General features: G+C 42.0%; 1 long non-coding RNA gene across 1 annotated transcript; it reads right to left on the bottom strand.

Annotated features, from left to right (window-relative positions):
* Nucleotides 1-11,277: 11,277 nt before the first annotated feature.
* LOC125934144 (uncharacterized) lies at nucleotides 11,278-13,768 on the bottom strand. The gene is made up of 3 exons (XR_007461242.1): nucleotides 13,645-13,768; nucleotides 13,021-13,071; nucleotides 11,278-12,607 (listed from the first exon to the last, which is right to left on the bottom strand). It is a non-coding gene; the product is annotated as an uncharacterized LOC125934144 (long non-coding RNA).
* Between the last annotated feature and the right edge of the window lie 1,574 nt (nucleotides 13,769-15,342).

Raw genomic sequence — 15,342 nt, 5'->3', positions numbered from 1 at the left:
TTTTTCCAGCTTTATTGGTATAATTGACAAATACAATTGTGTTTATTTAAAGCATACAACATGATGATTTGGTAAATATATAAATTGTGAAGTGATTATCATGATCAAGCTAATTAACACATCCATCATCTCATGTAGTTACCTTTGTGTGTGTTTGTGTGTGTGTGCACCGAAAATGCTGAAAACCTACTTTCCTGGCAAATTTCAAGTATATAATACAGTATCGTTAACTACAGTCACCATGCTGTACATTAGATCTTCAAAACCTACTCATAACTGAAAGACTGTACCCTTTACAAAAAAATCCCCATTCCCCCCCCACCCCCACCCCCCCACACACACACCCCTCAGCCATGGGCAACCACCATTCTACTCTATGAGTTTGATTTTTTTTTTTCTTTTTGCATTCCACGTGTAAGTGATACCATGCGGTATTTGTCCTTCAATGTCTGGCTAATTTCATTTAGTATAATGCCCTTCGGGTTCATCCATGATATCATGGATTTCCAAATGGCAGGATTTTTTCCTTTTTTATAGCTAGAAAATAGTCCATTTTATACTATATTTTCTTTGTCCATTCATCCATCAATGGACACTGAAGTTATTTCCATGTCTTGGCTATTGTGAATAATGCTGTGATGAACCTGGGAGTGCAAATATCTCTTTAAGATAGATATCATTCCACTGGGTATATACCCAAAAGTGGGATTGCTAGAACATATGGTGGCTCTATTTTTAATTTTTTGAGGAACCTCTGTACTATTTTCCACAGTGGATGTACCAATTTATATTCCCACCAGTGCACTAGGGTTCCCTTGTTTCCATACCCTTGCCAACACTTATCTCTTGTTTTTTTAATAATAGCCATTCTAACAGGTATGTGGTGATACCTCATTGTGGTTTTAATTCACATTTACTAACGATTATTGATGTTGAATAACATCAATTTCCTTTTTTGGAAAATTGTCTACTCGGGTCATTTTGAAATCAGACTATTTGATTTTTAGCTATTGAATTGTGGGAGTTCCTTATATATGTTGGATACCAACCCCTTATCTAATAGTTTGCAAATATTTTCTCCCATTCCATAGGTTCCCTCTTCATTTCTGTGGACTATTTCTTATTCTGTGAAGAAGCTTTTCACTTTGATATAGTTCCACTTGTTTATTTTTGCTTCTGTTGCCTTTGCTTTTGGTGTCAAATATCTGTGTTCTTTTGCAGCTCGTTGAGCTTCCTTCAAACAATGATTTTGAATTCCTTATCCAGGAAGCTGTAGGTTTCATTCCTTTGAGGTCAGTTACTGAAAAGTTATTGTGTTCATTTGGTCATGTCTTGTTTCCTTGATTTTTCATGTTTCTTGCTGATGTCTGTACATTTGTTTGAGTAGTTGCCACTTTCCAACTTTATGAATTGGTTTTGGTAAGTAAAGACCTTCACCTGCAGGTAAGTGTGAGGATGCTGGCTGGGTTGTTTGTAGCAGTTCCCACTCTGGGAAAGGCCCAGTGGTGTAGTCTCTGTGCAGATCTGTCAGCTAATGTCAGTGTTGGCAATGATTGCAAGGGTCCTCAATGTTAAAACTGTGGGTGTCCACAGAAGGAGCTAGGGCGGTTGGGGTCTTTGGTTATGAAAGCTGCTGGAGACCAACCGATCTCTTTTTCTCCTACAGTGAATGTCAGGGCCTCAGGGAATCCCTGTAGGGGCTGGGTCTGGCTCACTGACACCATAGCTGTGGTGGTGGCACTGGCATCTGATGCATGGGTATCCACAGAGCAGCCACAGAGCTGGGGTTTGGAGTGCAAGTGCACATGAAGTGACAGCAACTCCAGGCTCTGGAGCACTGGCTGGCCTCCGGCAGGGGTAACTCTGATGCCTGACATTGAGCCACTGTTTGGAGAGCCTGTGCACACACAGCAGCCACAGAGCTGGAGTCGTGAAACGGGGGTGCCTGTGCAGCAGCTGTGGCTCCGGGATCCAACGTGTGCACAGGGTTTTGAGGCGCAGCCCAGGTCCCAGAGTGGCAAAAGAGCGGCTTGTTTTAGAGAACATACCACAGCAACTCCTCCTCTGGGGAATTTTCAACTGTGGCGGTTGCTGGTTACCTCAGCGCCAAAAACTGCCAGTGTCCTTTGAAGAGCAGGCCACTGGGGTCTGTGCCAACAAATACCACCAGGTTCTCCTCTGTGAAAGCTGTGGGGAGTCTGGCTGCCGTGTGGGCTCAGTTGCGGCGCTGCCCAGAGTCCTCTGCAGAGCAGGCCACCGGGGCCATTATGATATGTGCTGTGCAACTGATATTGATTACCCCATCTTCTTGGTCCCTAGCCACCTCCGGATATCTCAGCTAAGCTCATCTCTCAGTGATCCTTTCTGTGCGGTTATTATCCTTTTTTCTTTTTCTTTTCCTTTTTTGTTTTGGCTCCATCGTGTTGCTCTAAGTCCTTGGTTGGACTCTTGAGCCCTCCCAAGGCTATTTTCTTTTGTGGATAGCTGTCTAATATTGTTCTTTAGGGGGCAGGGAGGGAGGGGGATGAAGGTTGGTATCTCCTACTCCATATTGCTGACACCAACTACAAAAATCTTTCTTTCAACACAGTTTGATCTATTGATTGGTTAAGAAATTGTCTAACCAAAAGAGTGAATTAGTCATATCTTCCAACTGCCTTTATTTTATTACCACTCTTTCCTCACTCATTCATTCACTCACTCAACTCTGTCCCAATTTCTCTATCCTCTCTATCTTTACTCACTTCAAGACTTCCTCTTTGTTTACTTGAATTTCTCCACAACTACCCACCTGGTCTCCCTGCTTCCAGCCTTCTCCATTCAAATCAAACCTCTGTAGAGCCCCAAGAAAGACATATCTAAAATATATGACTGAAAACCTCACATCCTGACATGCAAACCTCCCGTGATTTTGCCTTACCTTCCTGAAGTTTCTTAGAATGAAGTTTAAAGTCTTGAAGTTGGCACACAAAACACTTTGCCATCTGACTCTTGCTTTTCTCTCCAGCTTCATTGCCCCACACTTAAACTCTTCCTCTTCGTGCTCTGGCTTTTAATATTTAGGAGAGTACCAGGTCTTTGTATGTCATTGCCCTTTATGATGCCATAGTTGGAATCAAAATGCAATAGTATATGCAACCTGTAAAGCACAATCAAATGTTAGAGCCTGTAAGAGTTTCCATAGGTAAGTGGATGAACCCACGATATGTGGTGCTGCCTGTTAACACTACAGTTACCTGAGTCTGCTATTTCCCATGAACCTTATTCCCCTGTATAAATCTTTCCCTTAGAAAAGAAAGGCGCCTGGCTCACAGCAAAGTAGCTAGCATGAGATCAACAAGCTCTTTAGGGATTTGCCCATCTCTACAGGACAGAGAACAAATTCCTACTGTTTGTCAGGTTTCTGTGAATTTATAAAAACAAGTTTCCCAGACATTAGGTACAAAACTCAGATGTAGTGGTAGAAAAACATCACAGTACAAAAAGGCATTCAATTCTCTTGGAAACACTGTGCTTATTAAAGGCATAAACACTAGGTACAGAAAGTTCAGTAATCCTTTTCCTAAGGGCAATAATAGTTTTTACATTACAAAATCAAATGGTTGCTCTTTATTTGAGGGCTGAAAATAAAGTGCCAGTTTGGAGAGGAAGCAAAGTGCAACCAAGTCAAAAGCTCGCATCTGAATGGAAGGTCAATCCTTTTCCAGTCTCAGTAGCCTTCATCCAAATGTACTTATAACCTTTAGTTTTATTTCTGCCAGCTCGTATATCTTTATCATTGGTTGAGATTCTGGCATAATCACAGAAAACCATCCACTCATTTAATCCTTGGCTATGCTGGTTATCCATGCATGTCCTAAAGGGAAGCCAGAACTCTGCACCCAATTTAGCACCATGGTGAGACTTTTCCACAGAACTACAGCCCCTCTATGTTCATACAACAAGTACAATATTGATAAGCAATAAAATTACACCTGACAACTACTTCCTCAGGAAAGAAAAGGGAAAGGAAGTAAAGAGACCATGCTTTGAATTACTTTAAATAGGTGATCTCCTGTATAAATTATACTGAAAGGCAGTTATTTTCTGAAAGCAGTGGATTACTGCCACCATATCGCAGCTTAGCACACCAAACCCAGAAATGAAGTGTTTTGCCCAAGCTCATGCAGTAAGCAAGAGAACCAGGATATAAACTGATATTCAGAGAATATGTTCTTTCCCTTCCATGCCAGCTGCTTCCCAGAAACAGAGCATAGACCTATTGTGATGCAGTTAATTTCTAACAAACCATAAATCTAAATATGGAAAGCAATTCTCAGCGACTCCTATGGTGTCCTTATATCTTGGATAATGAGATGGATCCTGCAGAGAGTAGGTTCCATATCTCATGATTTCCATTTCTGCTCCCAAATGAACATCACTACAAAGATATTGACCCTCTAATTTCTAGATTTTGGGTTTTTTTTTTAAAGGTGTTGATAACTTAACAAATATCACCAGGACAAGTGGAGGCAATGATGGGAAGATATCAAGGTATAGAAAAGAGATTACCTTAAAAGTAAAGCTACCCTTACTTCTCCATTACACAATATCTTTAACCTCAAATTAAAGCCTCTTTTTCCGCATTGCATTGTGATGAACAGTGAAATGCAAGGAATTAGTCTGGCATTATCACTGCTGATATTACAAGTTTGGACTACAATCCACAGTAGCATCCATCAAGAAGTCAACAACTACTGATAAATTCAAAAGTCAATATTTCATGGCACCAAAGTTCGATGTATCATTGGCCTTCCGTTGTTACTTAGATATTTCTCCCCCTACGGCCCTCTCCAAACATTCATCCATTCAACAAAGCATCCATTGTATATGCCACATTATGCTGGGAAATATAAAAGATACATACACTGGGCTGTGCCTCCAAAATCAACCACGTGTTACATCTCCCCAATGTCACTACAACACAAGTACAGCTGGAACACTATCACAGCCTTCTGACTGGTCTCTGAAGTCTTTTGAAGATGGAAATCAAACTCTAACATGCCCCTACTTATGATCTCCCGATGACTGTCCATTGTAATTACAACAAAAATAAAGGGCTTTTCCCCTTACAACACCTGCGCCCTCTGGTATACCCAGCACATCATGCGCCCTCTGGTATACCCAGCCACCCTGGAACTTGACCCTGTATATTCCCTTTGCCTGGAGTGCTCTTGCCCCAAGTATGCACACGTCTGGCTGCTCTTCTACCATTTAGGATCACCTGAAATGCTACCTTCTCAGAGAGAACTCTCCTGAAGATTCTATCTTAAGTTAAAATAAACTCTCTATAATATTTTCACCTTTAAATATTCTCTTGAGCATTTATTACTATACAAAATAATTTTTTTAATTATTTAGCATTTATTTCCATCACTTGAATATCAATCCCTTGAGGACAGGGAACTTACTCATTTTATTCACCATGGATCCTAGGGCCCACAGAGAATCTGGTTCTACAAGGTGCTCAAGAAATGCACATGTTTACAGCATACAATTCAATTATTTTGTGTGTGTGTGTATTCAGAGTCACATACCCATTACCATAATCAATTTTAGAACATTTTCATTATCCCCCCAAATAAATCCTATACCTATTAACAGTCATTCCCCATTGTCCCCCATCCCCAACCATAAACTTTAAAAACAAAAACAATGGTATTTAGAAACTAAGAAAAATAATGTGTAGGGAGAACAAAAAGTAACAACTAAAAGAAGAAACAGCAACTGCCAGGGAGGGATAGGAAAACAAGCTAATTCATATGTGGATGGAGATAAATAAATGGTTACACTGTACACTCCAAATCCATATTGCAGCAAAAGCATCCTTGTGATTGTAGCACCAACATGGGCTCACTTCTCTAAATGACAGCCCTGCTCTTGTAAGGAGGGGAAACACAGAGATAGTAGTTAAAGAATAAGATATCATGACCTGTTTAAACACAACTTGCCAGAATGTGATAAAAACGAAGCTAAATCACCACACTGTTGATCACAATTCTGTTGATTAGACCCACAGAATATTCCATAAGTTAAACAGTTACTGAGATATCAACATTTATAAGTTGAGAGTTTTTTTTCCCATGGCCCAAAAGGAGCTTCCATTCCTGATTTTCTACAATGTTAAAATGAATTATACAACATTTTCCATCATATTGGCAAGAATAATGTCTTCTAAAATTCAAACATCTGAGAAGCCTTCTTATTTTCACACCATCTTCTCCCACATCTGATTCAATAATTCAAGAAAGGTCACTCTTGGACAAAGGGTCACAGAATACTGTTCCGGCATCTTGGCCTTCTACCCTCACATGTTTAGGGAACACGCTGAAGTTAATGCTAGCCCGCCCAAGTTGAAAGTTATGACTCAAATTTTGCCAGCTGCAGTCAAACTCTCCTTCATCTAAACTTTTGCCATTTCAAGACCACAGACATCTAACTCTTTGGAGATAAGACAAGGAAAACCACCTAGAAGTCAACTTTCTCTGAGCTTGACTTTCTCAAGTTTTGAGATTCCTGCTACTGGTTCAAAAGGAAGAAACATGTGTGTATGGCTGGAAAAATCGACACAATACTGTAGACATGTGTGTAGGATACCAATTGTTAAGGAGGGCTCCCGTAAAGACTATGTTGCTAGGTGGTTAATAAATAAAAACAAACAAGAGTAACTGCAGAGGAGCTGAGTCTGAACATGACTTCTTGAACAGGTAAATCAATAAAATGCCAGTTAGTGAGGTAAGAAGAATGAGATTAAACATGCAAAGTTTACTTGTGTTTTTTTAAAAGAAGTAATTACACAAAGACAGGTGCAGTAAGAAGTCACTGGTGTAGAAAATGTAGAAAATCTTCCTAGGGAGATGACAGGAAGTTTGTTTTAAAGGTGGAGTTAAAAGGAAAGGGTTGAGCCATTGACACAACCATCCATGTATTTGTTCCTCTGAAGTTGGCTCTGTGGAATGGCCGTAGGCCCCCGGTACACAAACCAGCTATTTGTAGAAAACTGTACTTTAGAGACTGAAGCAAATTTCTCACAGCTTCCTACGAGGTGCCAGGACAACAAATCTGTGAACAAACAAAATGTTGCTTGGGTTACTACATACAAACTGGAAGATTCACAGTGGTATGCAATGATGTTGCCTTAGACAGCTCCTCACTGGCTGCCGGGAGAAACCAACTCCCAAGGCGCTCTGGTATTCAAGACGTTGCCCCAGTCACATCCCAACAACTTGTCCAGAGGTAACTACTGCTACTCCCTGGTCCAAAACAAATTGTTTTAGTCTGTCCAAACTTGTGAGTTCACTATCACCTCCCCCAATCTCAAAATACACACTGCACTTGCCCGTCCGGAATGTCTTCCTTGCATCTCTCCACCTTTCTAACCCAGCTCCTTCGTGGGACTCTCTAGCTCACTACAGTTGAAAGGAACCTCTCTTTCTTCCTATAACCTTCAGGTTGTAGGTTGACCATGGTCTGGCGAGAGCATGCCTGTATAGTTTTTTATCACAATGTGTCTTATCTGTTGGACCTAGCTATAAACTCCTTAAAGACAGAGACTGAGAATCATTCATTCTTGTTTTTATTCTCGCACGTAGTGGGGGCCTAACACATAGTCAGTGTTCAACAAATATTTGGGGACAGCTTTGGGAAAAGAAAAGACCCTGTATGGGGGAACCAACAGCCACTATAATAAATGCAATGTAGCAGCTGATACTGTTCTCACTGCAACAGGAGGCTCTGTTTCGCCCAGGCGTTCAGTGAGCCAGGCTGACACAGCTCTGCCATCTTCAACAAATGGCTTCCAAGGTCAGTTCAATGACTTCCATCCCTGCCAGTAGGAAGAGAAGAAAAAGTAGAGACCCAGTGCCAGAGACTTTCCCTCAGGAAATGAGTGAGAAGTTGCACACATAAATTTTAAGCACATTTCTTTGCCTAAAACCTAGCTGCCAAGCTTGTCAGGAACTGCAGTCCTGAGGTGGGCAGCCATGTCCCAGCCACTGCCCTGTCACCAGAAAAGAAGGGGAAAAGAGGTTTCAACAGATTCTGGGCACCTTTCCCACCTGCACGCTAGTGAACGTTTTATCCAATGACAAAGGGTGTCCTCTATGCTGGAATCGGGCTTTTTAGGAAATGTCAACCTCCTGTCATCCAGGGGTAAATCCCAACTCTCCCTGTCCAGCTCTCACCATGGAGTGACCCAGAATCACATTTTAGGACTATGTCCCGAGCAAGAGTAGCTCTCCCTCTCTCTACCCTCTTAGCAAGGGAGGAAACCCCTATCCTCTAACCTCTCCATTGCAAGCCATGTGAAAGATGACTCCTGCCCACCAGCTCACATTCTATCTGCTATCTCATCAAGGCTCTGGGGTGAGTGAGGAGTCCCCCTGCTGCTGACTATCAAAGACATTGGAGGGCCCACTCGTATCACCAGAGTCACACATACCTACTAAGTTTTATAGTAAATGTGCCCAGCGGGTCCAGTCCACTTACAGATATTTAGATGCTATCCGCATAATATCTAATTTTAATTCAATTCTAAAACATTTATTGATCATATATTATGACCAAAGCACTGTGTAGATAGCGAGATTTTTTAATGCTACAATGCCTGCCCTGAAGTTGTTTAGAATCCCGTGAGGGAGACGGATATCCGCAACTAACTCTATTACAAAATGCAACTGGGCAAGTCTCACCAGAGGTACGAGCAAAGTGACATGAGACCGTGACCAAAAGAGTAATCAATTCTCACCAGATGGCCAAAAAAGACTTCAAACATATTTATATAAAAAGGTTTCCTGGGGGGGAGAGATGTCACTTGAACAGGACCTCAAGGGATGAGTAGAATACTAACGAGTGGCAGAAACAGAGAGCAGCATGCCAGGTGGAGCATGAGCAAAGGCACCGAGGTGCAAGAGTGGAATGGGCTGTGCTCTTTGTCCCAGGGGACTGGAAGGGCGCAAAGAGGATGACTTGAGCATGAAGTAGTTATGGAGGGATGGCTCTGAATGTGTGCAAACCTGAGCCAACAGGACTAGCCGTGACCCAGGATTTCTGAGAAGGGCCGCAGCTCGATTGATTCCAAGTAGAAGGAAGACAACTCTGCTGATGGTGACAAGAGGAGGTAGCGAGGTGAGGAAGACCAGCGGACACTCATAATGACCATTTATGGAACACTAACTATCCAAGCAACATGCTAAGTATTTTACTAGCCTGCTCCTATTTAAGAGGAAGTCCTATTATTTCCCCCACATTTCAGCTGGGTAGTAACAGAAAGTGGTACACTAAGTGCAAAGGTCTGTTCTAACTGCAGAGCCTGAGTGCTTTGCCATAGTAACCATCACACTCAGTCCTGTCGATGCGACAGGACTCCAGCCTAGAGACACAGAGGGACTACAGGAGGGCAAGCACCGTGGAGGGAGGGCACTGAACAGACGTCAGAGGGGAATCAAAAGAAGAATCAGGGCTGTGACTTGAAGGTGTATGAGACTGGAAGGAGGCCAGGATGATAAACTCTGCTTAGACCCATGGAGTTCTGAGTGGCTAACAGAAAAAAATCACAGGGGCTCTTGGGTGGCTCAGTTGGGTAAGCATCCCACTCCTGATTTTGGCTCAGGTCCTGATCTCACGATTCCTGAGATGGAGCCCCAAGTCAGGCTCTGTGCTGACGATGCAGATCCTGTTTGGGATTCTCTCTCTCTCCCTCTCTCTCTGCCCCTCCCCCGCTCATGTGCGCGCGCTCTCTCTCTCTCTCTCTCTCTCTCTCAAAATAAAGAAAACTTTTTTTTAAATAAAAAAAAAAAAGATAAAAGGAAAAATGACTGAAACCACAAACTACCCCCGAGAGCTAGGTCCTGGGGAGTAAGGAGAAACAGGCATGGAGTCGTAAGTTACTGCATTCGTATTTGTTGATCCTGAAAATTGAGCAGCATGTGAACAAACCAGACCAAAAAAGCAAGAGGCTGCCTGGTTGAACGCTAATGCACTGATTTGGAGGAAAAATTCAACTTGATTGACTGGCCTGCATTATACTGATAGCAGTAAATCCCTTTGGCCAAACAGAACTTGATTTAGACTTAGAGGTATGCTGTGTATTATCTCTTTGCATACCAAAATATTCATATATCATGGGAAAGTATAAAAAATTATGTTTTTCCTTTCAAAGAGTGGAATGTAAAATACCCAGCAAATCCTCCTGGATGGCGCCTGAGTGAATGTATTCCTTGTTATTTCATTTAAGCTGCTAAATATCTATTAGAGTAAAATTATGGGCTCTTTGAATGTGGAGTTTCCACTTGTAGCTTCCTGAGCACTGAGCCTGAGCCCTCTGTTTTATAAGGCAGATCTGCCTCGCGACAGTGATTGCCTAGCAAGTGGCCAATGGTCCCTACAAGAAGTCGTTTCCTTTACATCTTAAACCAGAGGGATTTATAGAACCAAAACCACAGCCCAGAGCTTGGATGGACATAATGACAAACCAAAGCCATCCACTGATGTTACACTTTCTTTGGAAGACCTCAAGACGCTGGCAATTAAAACTATCTAAGCATGTCACTCTGTGACCTTCACTTTCATGAAGGTGCTGCTCTCTCCAGAAATGACCTACCTACTTTACAAAGTCAGGATGACTCCTTTCTCTGTGAGCTCTTTCCACTTACCTACAGGGTGTATTTCAAGTTTTTCAGGTGAGCCGCCTTTGTCCTTTGCTGAGCAATGAATGGAAGTGGAGGGTGGGGTATAACTCAATGCTTAAAAAAAAACACCCAAAAAAACAAAAAAAAACCTCTTCCCTTTATTCAGCTGTACGAACTTTCTCACCGCATATAATGAACAAATGAACAAATGCAAGTAAGACGTTAAGATCGGCAGCTTTATCAAAGCACGCTCTGTCAGGTTGTGGGGGAGGATATTTGCCAAATCAGAACACATAAACTTTTAGTATAGAAACCAGAATATGAATTAAGCTCATATCACTCAAAAAGAGCTGAATGCATCTGAAACCAAAGTACACTGTCAGCCACCTCCACTTGCTCCAGGCGCTGATGCCTTGATTAGCTATGCAAGAAGCTACCTGCTATTTTAGAATTATATGAAGTCACCTCAGGGTATCTACAAGCTTCTCACGCACAAGATACTGACTTTTTTCCTCCTTCTTCTTGGCTTAGAGCACAGTTGTTGCTACATCCAAGTAAGTACTATATCATGGATTGTTACTGCCTAAGCTGTCATTAAGGCAGCTCGCCTTCTCAGAACAATCAGCCTGCAAACAATAATGGTTTGTTGCTAAACCCCCCTGAGACTAAAAGACACCTCGTATTTTTTTTTTCAGGTAGACAGTGCTCCCCTAAATGATTAGGAATCTGAAAGCTTCATTTTGAAAGAGGAATTTTTTTTTTAATAATAGAGAACATTCCTTCCACCCTATTTTTGAAAAATAACTTACCTTCTCTCCTGAAATAGTAACGAAATTTATAGGAACGAAAGAATAGCTCACGTGATAGGTAGCTAACCAACGAAGATGCCAGTGTCCGTAGTATTTATTCCAGGTACCACGCAATTCAACATGTTTCTACCTGAGGTACATAGATTCTGTTTTGATACTGGGCTGCTCAAAAACATTTTTAGGTGAAAATGGGATCACGAAAGTGAAGGATTGACAACCCCGGTCTCCAAAAGCCAAGGTTAATAAGGGCTTTTGTATGGTTTCCCAAATAAATACATTAACACAGTCAACCTTTGACCTGTAATGCCCTTAATCTCTCAGCCCCAAGCTTCCCTCCAGAAGGGTGTTAACAATTTTGCCAAACCAAGCAGTGCCAAAGAGTGCTGAGCACTATGGGCTAGACCGAAACCACCTTAATCACTCACCTTTCCTCTTGCCAGATTTCCAGAGTGTAACTAGTCAAACTGTTCTTAGATTTCTCAGGCTTAATCTTCCCCACAAAACTTGAGTGTTTCACATAAAAAGGAAAAGCACTGGATTTCTGCTGCTGCTCATTTAGCCCAGACGCCCTTCCCAGCTCTACCTCCTGGTCTCATCGTCAGAATGTTCCGAATCCTAGCGCCCACCTGCTCTAAACCCAGATTGTAATCCCTTTCAACTAGACCCGTGTTTTCTCCTCACTGCTGTTAGCACATATGGCCAGTGAGTCCAATCTTCCTCAAGGCCTTAATAAAACTTCCCTTACTGCACATGCAATTATTAAGCGTGCAATTTATATTTCCAGGTGCACAAATTTCTCATGCAAATCTCTTTGACCTGAAGTAACCGAATGCTCCTTAGAAACATGAGTCTCCCGCTTACTCAACAGATCCTCAGGAAATGTCATCAACCACATCTCATTCTCCCCAATTTCAAATCACCATGGCTTACTTACACATATCTGAAACCAAGGCTAACTTCTCAGGGCCTATCATGGGTGAACTGAACCATGGCTACGCACCAGGTTTAGCTTTTGTTTCTGTGGCTTATCCAAGTAAAGAAGGTGACTAAAATCCAAGCGTTCCACTCCTGTGACACAAAGACTATTCGGCGGCTGCATGGTTCTGACCAAGGCTGTTCTCATCACATATGCTGCAAAAAAAAAAAAAAAAAAAAAAGAGGGGGGGGGGGGGGGGGGGGGAGGGGTGGGGGTGGGGTAATATGAAACAGTGATTGCTGTATTTCAAAACTAAGCCAGATGCTTTAAAGCACAACTCCCAAATCAAACTTCCAAATGATTAGTGAACGTTTAGGGGAGGGAGAGGAGGAACCCGAGAGTCCCCTGTGAAGTTGTTGAGTATCTCTGGGTGTGGCCCAGGGACCCCCACAGGAAGTTGAGTGTCCCAGAAAGATGACAGTTATGACCCTTGACCTTCTATTCCCGGCTCAACGAGGATTAGTTCACTTCAGCATGCAGGAAAATTGAGGGCACTTTTCTAGTGCTAATTCTGAGGCACAGAAGCCACCAATGGAAGGTCCATGAGTACTTCCTCTATTAATATTACCTCAGCTCCAGGAAACAATAGATGACTGCGCTTGAAAGGCTCCCCTTGTCCCTGGAATCAAAGAGAACACTTTGTCATTGGCTAATTACTTATTTATTCATTCAACAAATATTTATTCACAGTATACTAGGTTCTTGGGTACATGCATCATTACACTGGAAACACACTACAGCAGGAAAGCCTGGCTAAATAAATGCCAGTTTCCTTCTTTCTTCTCTCAGGGTAAATACATTCTGATTGAAAACAATGAACTGACAGGCGATCCTTTGAGGACTGCCTTTAACTGAATTCAAGCTATAACATGAAGGCTTAGGGGAGGCTCCAAAGTGTTGATTCCTTGTTCAAATTACCTCATTTCCAAGTGGATACTGATAACCAGAGTTACGGCAGGACGGCCTCCTGTACGTGAGAAGTAAAGCTCCTTGTACTCTCTGAAGGTTCCTTGCAGGATTTCTTGACACAGAATGTCGTTAAATTGAAAAACAAATCATAACAATTTTTTTTTCTCCTCAGTCTCCAGGTGTAATTTGGCCCATATAAGTTGTTTTTTCTTAATAATGTAAAGAGTGACATGATAGATTTGATAAGTAGCATTTTATTATAAAATCAACAGGTAATAATTACCTAGGTGACTCATGATGAGGTGTAGAGGTGTTCTTAGCCTATCTGAAAAGGAAGAAAAGTTCATTAAAGTTCAAGTGTACAGAACACAAATCTGGAGGCCTGGGCTTTTAAAAATTGCCCAATTTCACGAAGTATATGTTCCCTTAAAATCTGATTCTCACCAAGAGTTTGTGAATGCACAACTTAAATTAGTCATGTGAAGGGGAGCGGATTAGTTACAAGGTGGGAACCCTGCCATTCTCCTCTGTTTACCACAGACCAACAGGGGTTGAGTTACAACTGCTTATTATTTCTGAAGATGTACTGTTACATAAACACGAACATGAAATTCTCAAAATGGACCCTGCCTAAGAACAACGACCCTTAGAAGTGTCACTAAGAAGTAAGCCTTATGCCAGTCTTGCAGAATCTCATCGTTCCCCGTAGCTGCCTCTAACAAAGATGTCACTCCCGTAGCTTACACGGAGTGGGAGGATCTAAAGGCTGATGGGAGAAAACAGGGTCATTAGGTGAACATGCTAGCAAAAGTCCTCTCTGAAATGGATTGAGTATCTTTAATCCTGTATTCTGGCCTCCGATGATTTATGGCTCTTATTTTCTTTTCTCTCTTTTCCTTGTAAAGCTTGCCAAAGTAGACTTTAACTCTGCCTTGAAGCAGGCAAACACGGAGTTCTGTCTTCCTTGATGAATCGGATTCTTGCCAAAGTGAAAGCTTCAATGACAAAATTATTCTCCAAAGAAGGGACAAGGTGATGGTCTAAAAGACTGAAGAAATACCACTGAGTATTCGACTATTAGAGTTTAGAAAAGTAAGAGCTAGGCCATGATCCTCCCTCCACGCCCCATTTCTGACCCCTACCCTGCCCCAATTCCAGCCCAGTTGTAGTAAACAAAACAAAACAAAAGAAAACAACCCTGCATGTATGTTAAAACTGATTTGATTTGATTCATTTTTAGGTAGGACATTAGAAGCTCTGCCCCATCATCCTTTGGTTGTCTCACTTTAAATGACAAGGAGCTGCCTGGTTGCATCCTCTAATCCTTCACCTTCCTCAACCATAAATGCTTTAGCTCTATGCCAGATTGTGAAGTAGGTAAAACGTGCTTCTGGCACCCTATCACATTCATTCGTGAGCTCTTCTCCATCCCCAGCCACCCCCAGCCCTCCAGAGCTCCATGCCACTCAGGCTTCCTCATCTTAGGATGCAGATATGATAAACAAATATATTCGAAACTGCAAGAGACCTTATTTTTCTCATTCTTCTCATGCCTACAATTATAAGTAGAAGCTTCCTAATTTCTCTCTTCACCCCAGACCTTTACCCTGAGTTGCAGAGCTACGTGTTCAACAGTTTATTGGACATTTTCACTGGTATATCCAACAAATACCTTCCTTTAGAAATATAGTTTTCTGTGGGAATGCAAGCTGGTGCAGCCACTCTGGGAAATAGTATGGAGGTTCCTCAAAAAACTAAAAATAGAACTACCCTACGACCCAGCAATTGCACTACTAGGCATTTATCCACGGGATACAGGTGTGCTGTTTCGAAGGGACACGTGCAGTCCCATGTTTATAGAAGCACTATCAACAATAGCCAAAGTATGGAAAGAGCCCAAATGTCCATCGATGGATGATGGATAAAGAAGATGTGGTATATATATGCAATGGAGTATTACTCGGCAATCAAAAAGAATGAA

This window comes from Panthera uncia (assembly GCF_023721935.1).
Source record: "Panthera uncia isolate 11264 chromosome A1 unlocalized genomic scaffold, Puncia_PCG_1.0 HiC_scaffold_16, whole genome shotgun sequence".
Taxonomy (NCBI): Eukaryota; Metazoa; Chordata; class Mammalia; order Carnivora; family Felidae; genus Panthera; species Panthera uncia.
Note: the sequence above shows the minus strand (reverse complement) of the source record. Positions and strands in the feature narration are given on the sequence as shown.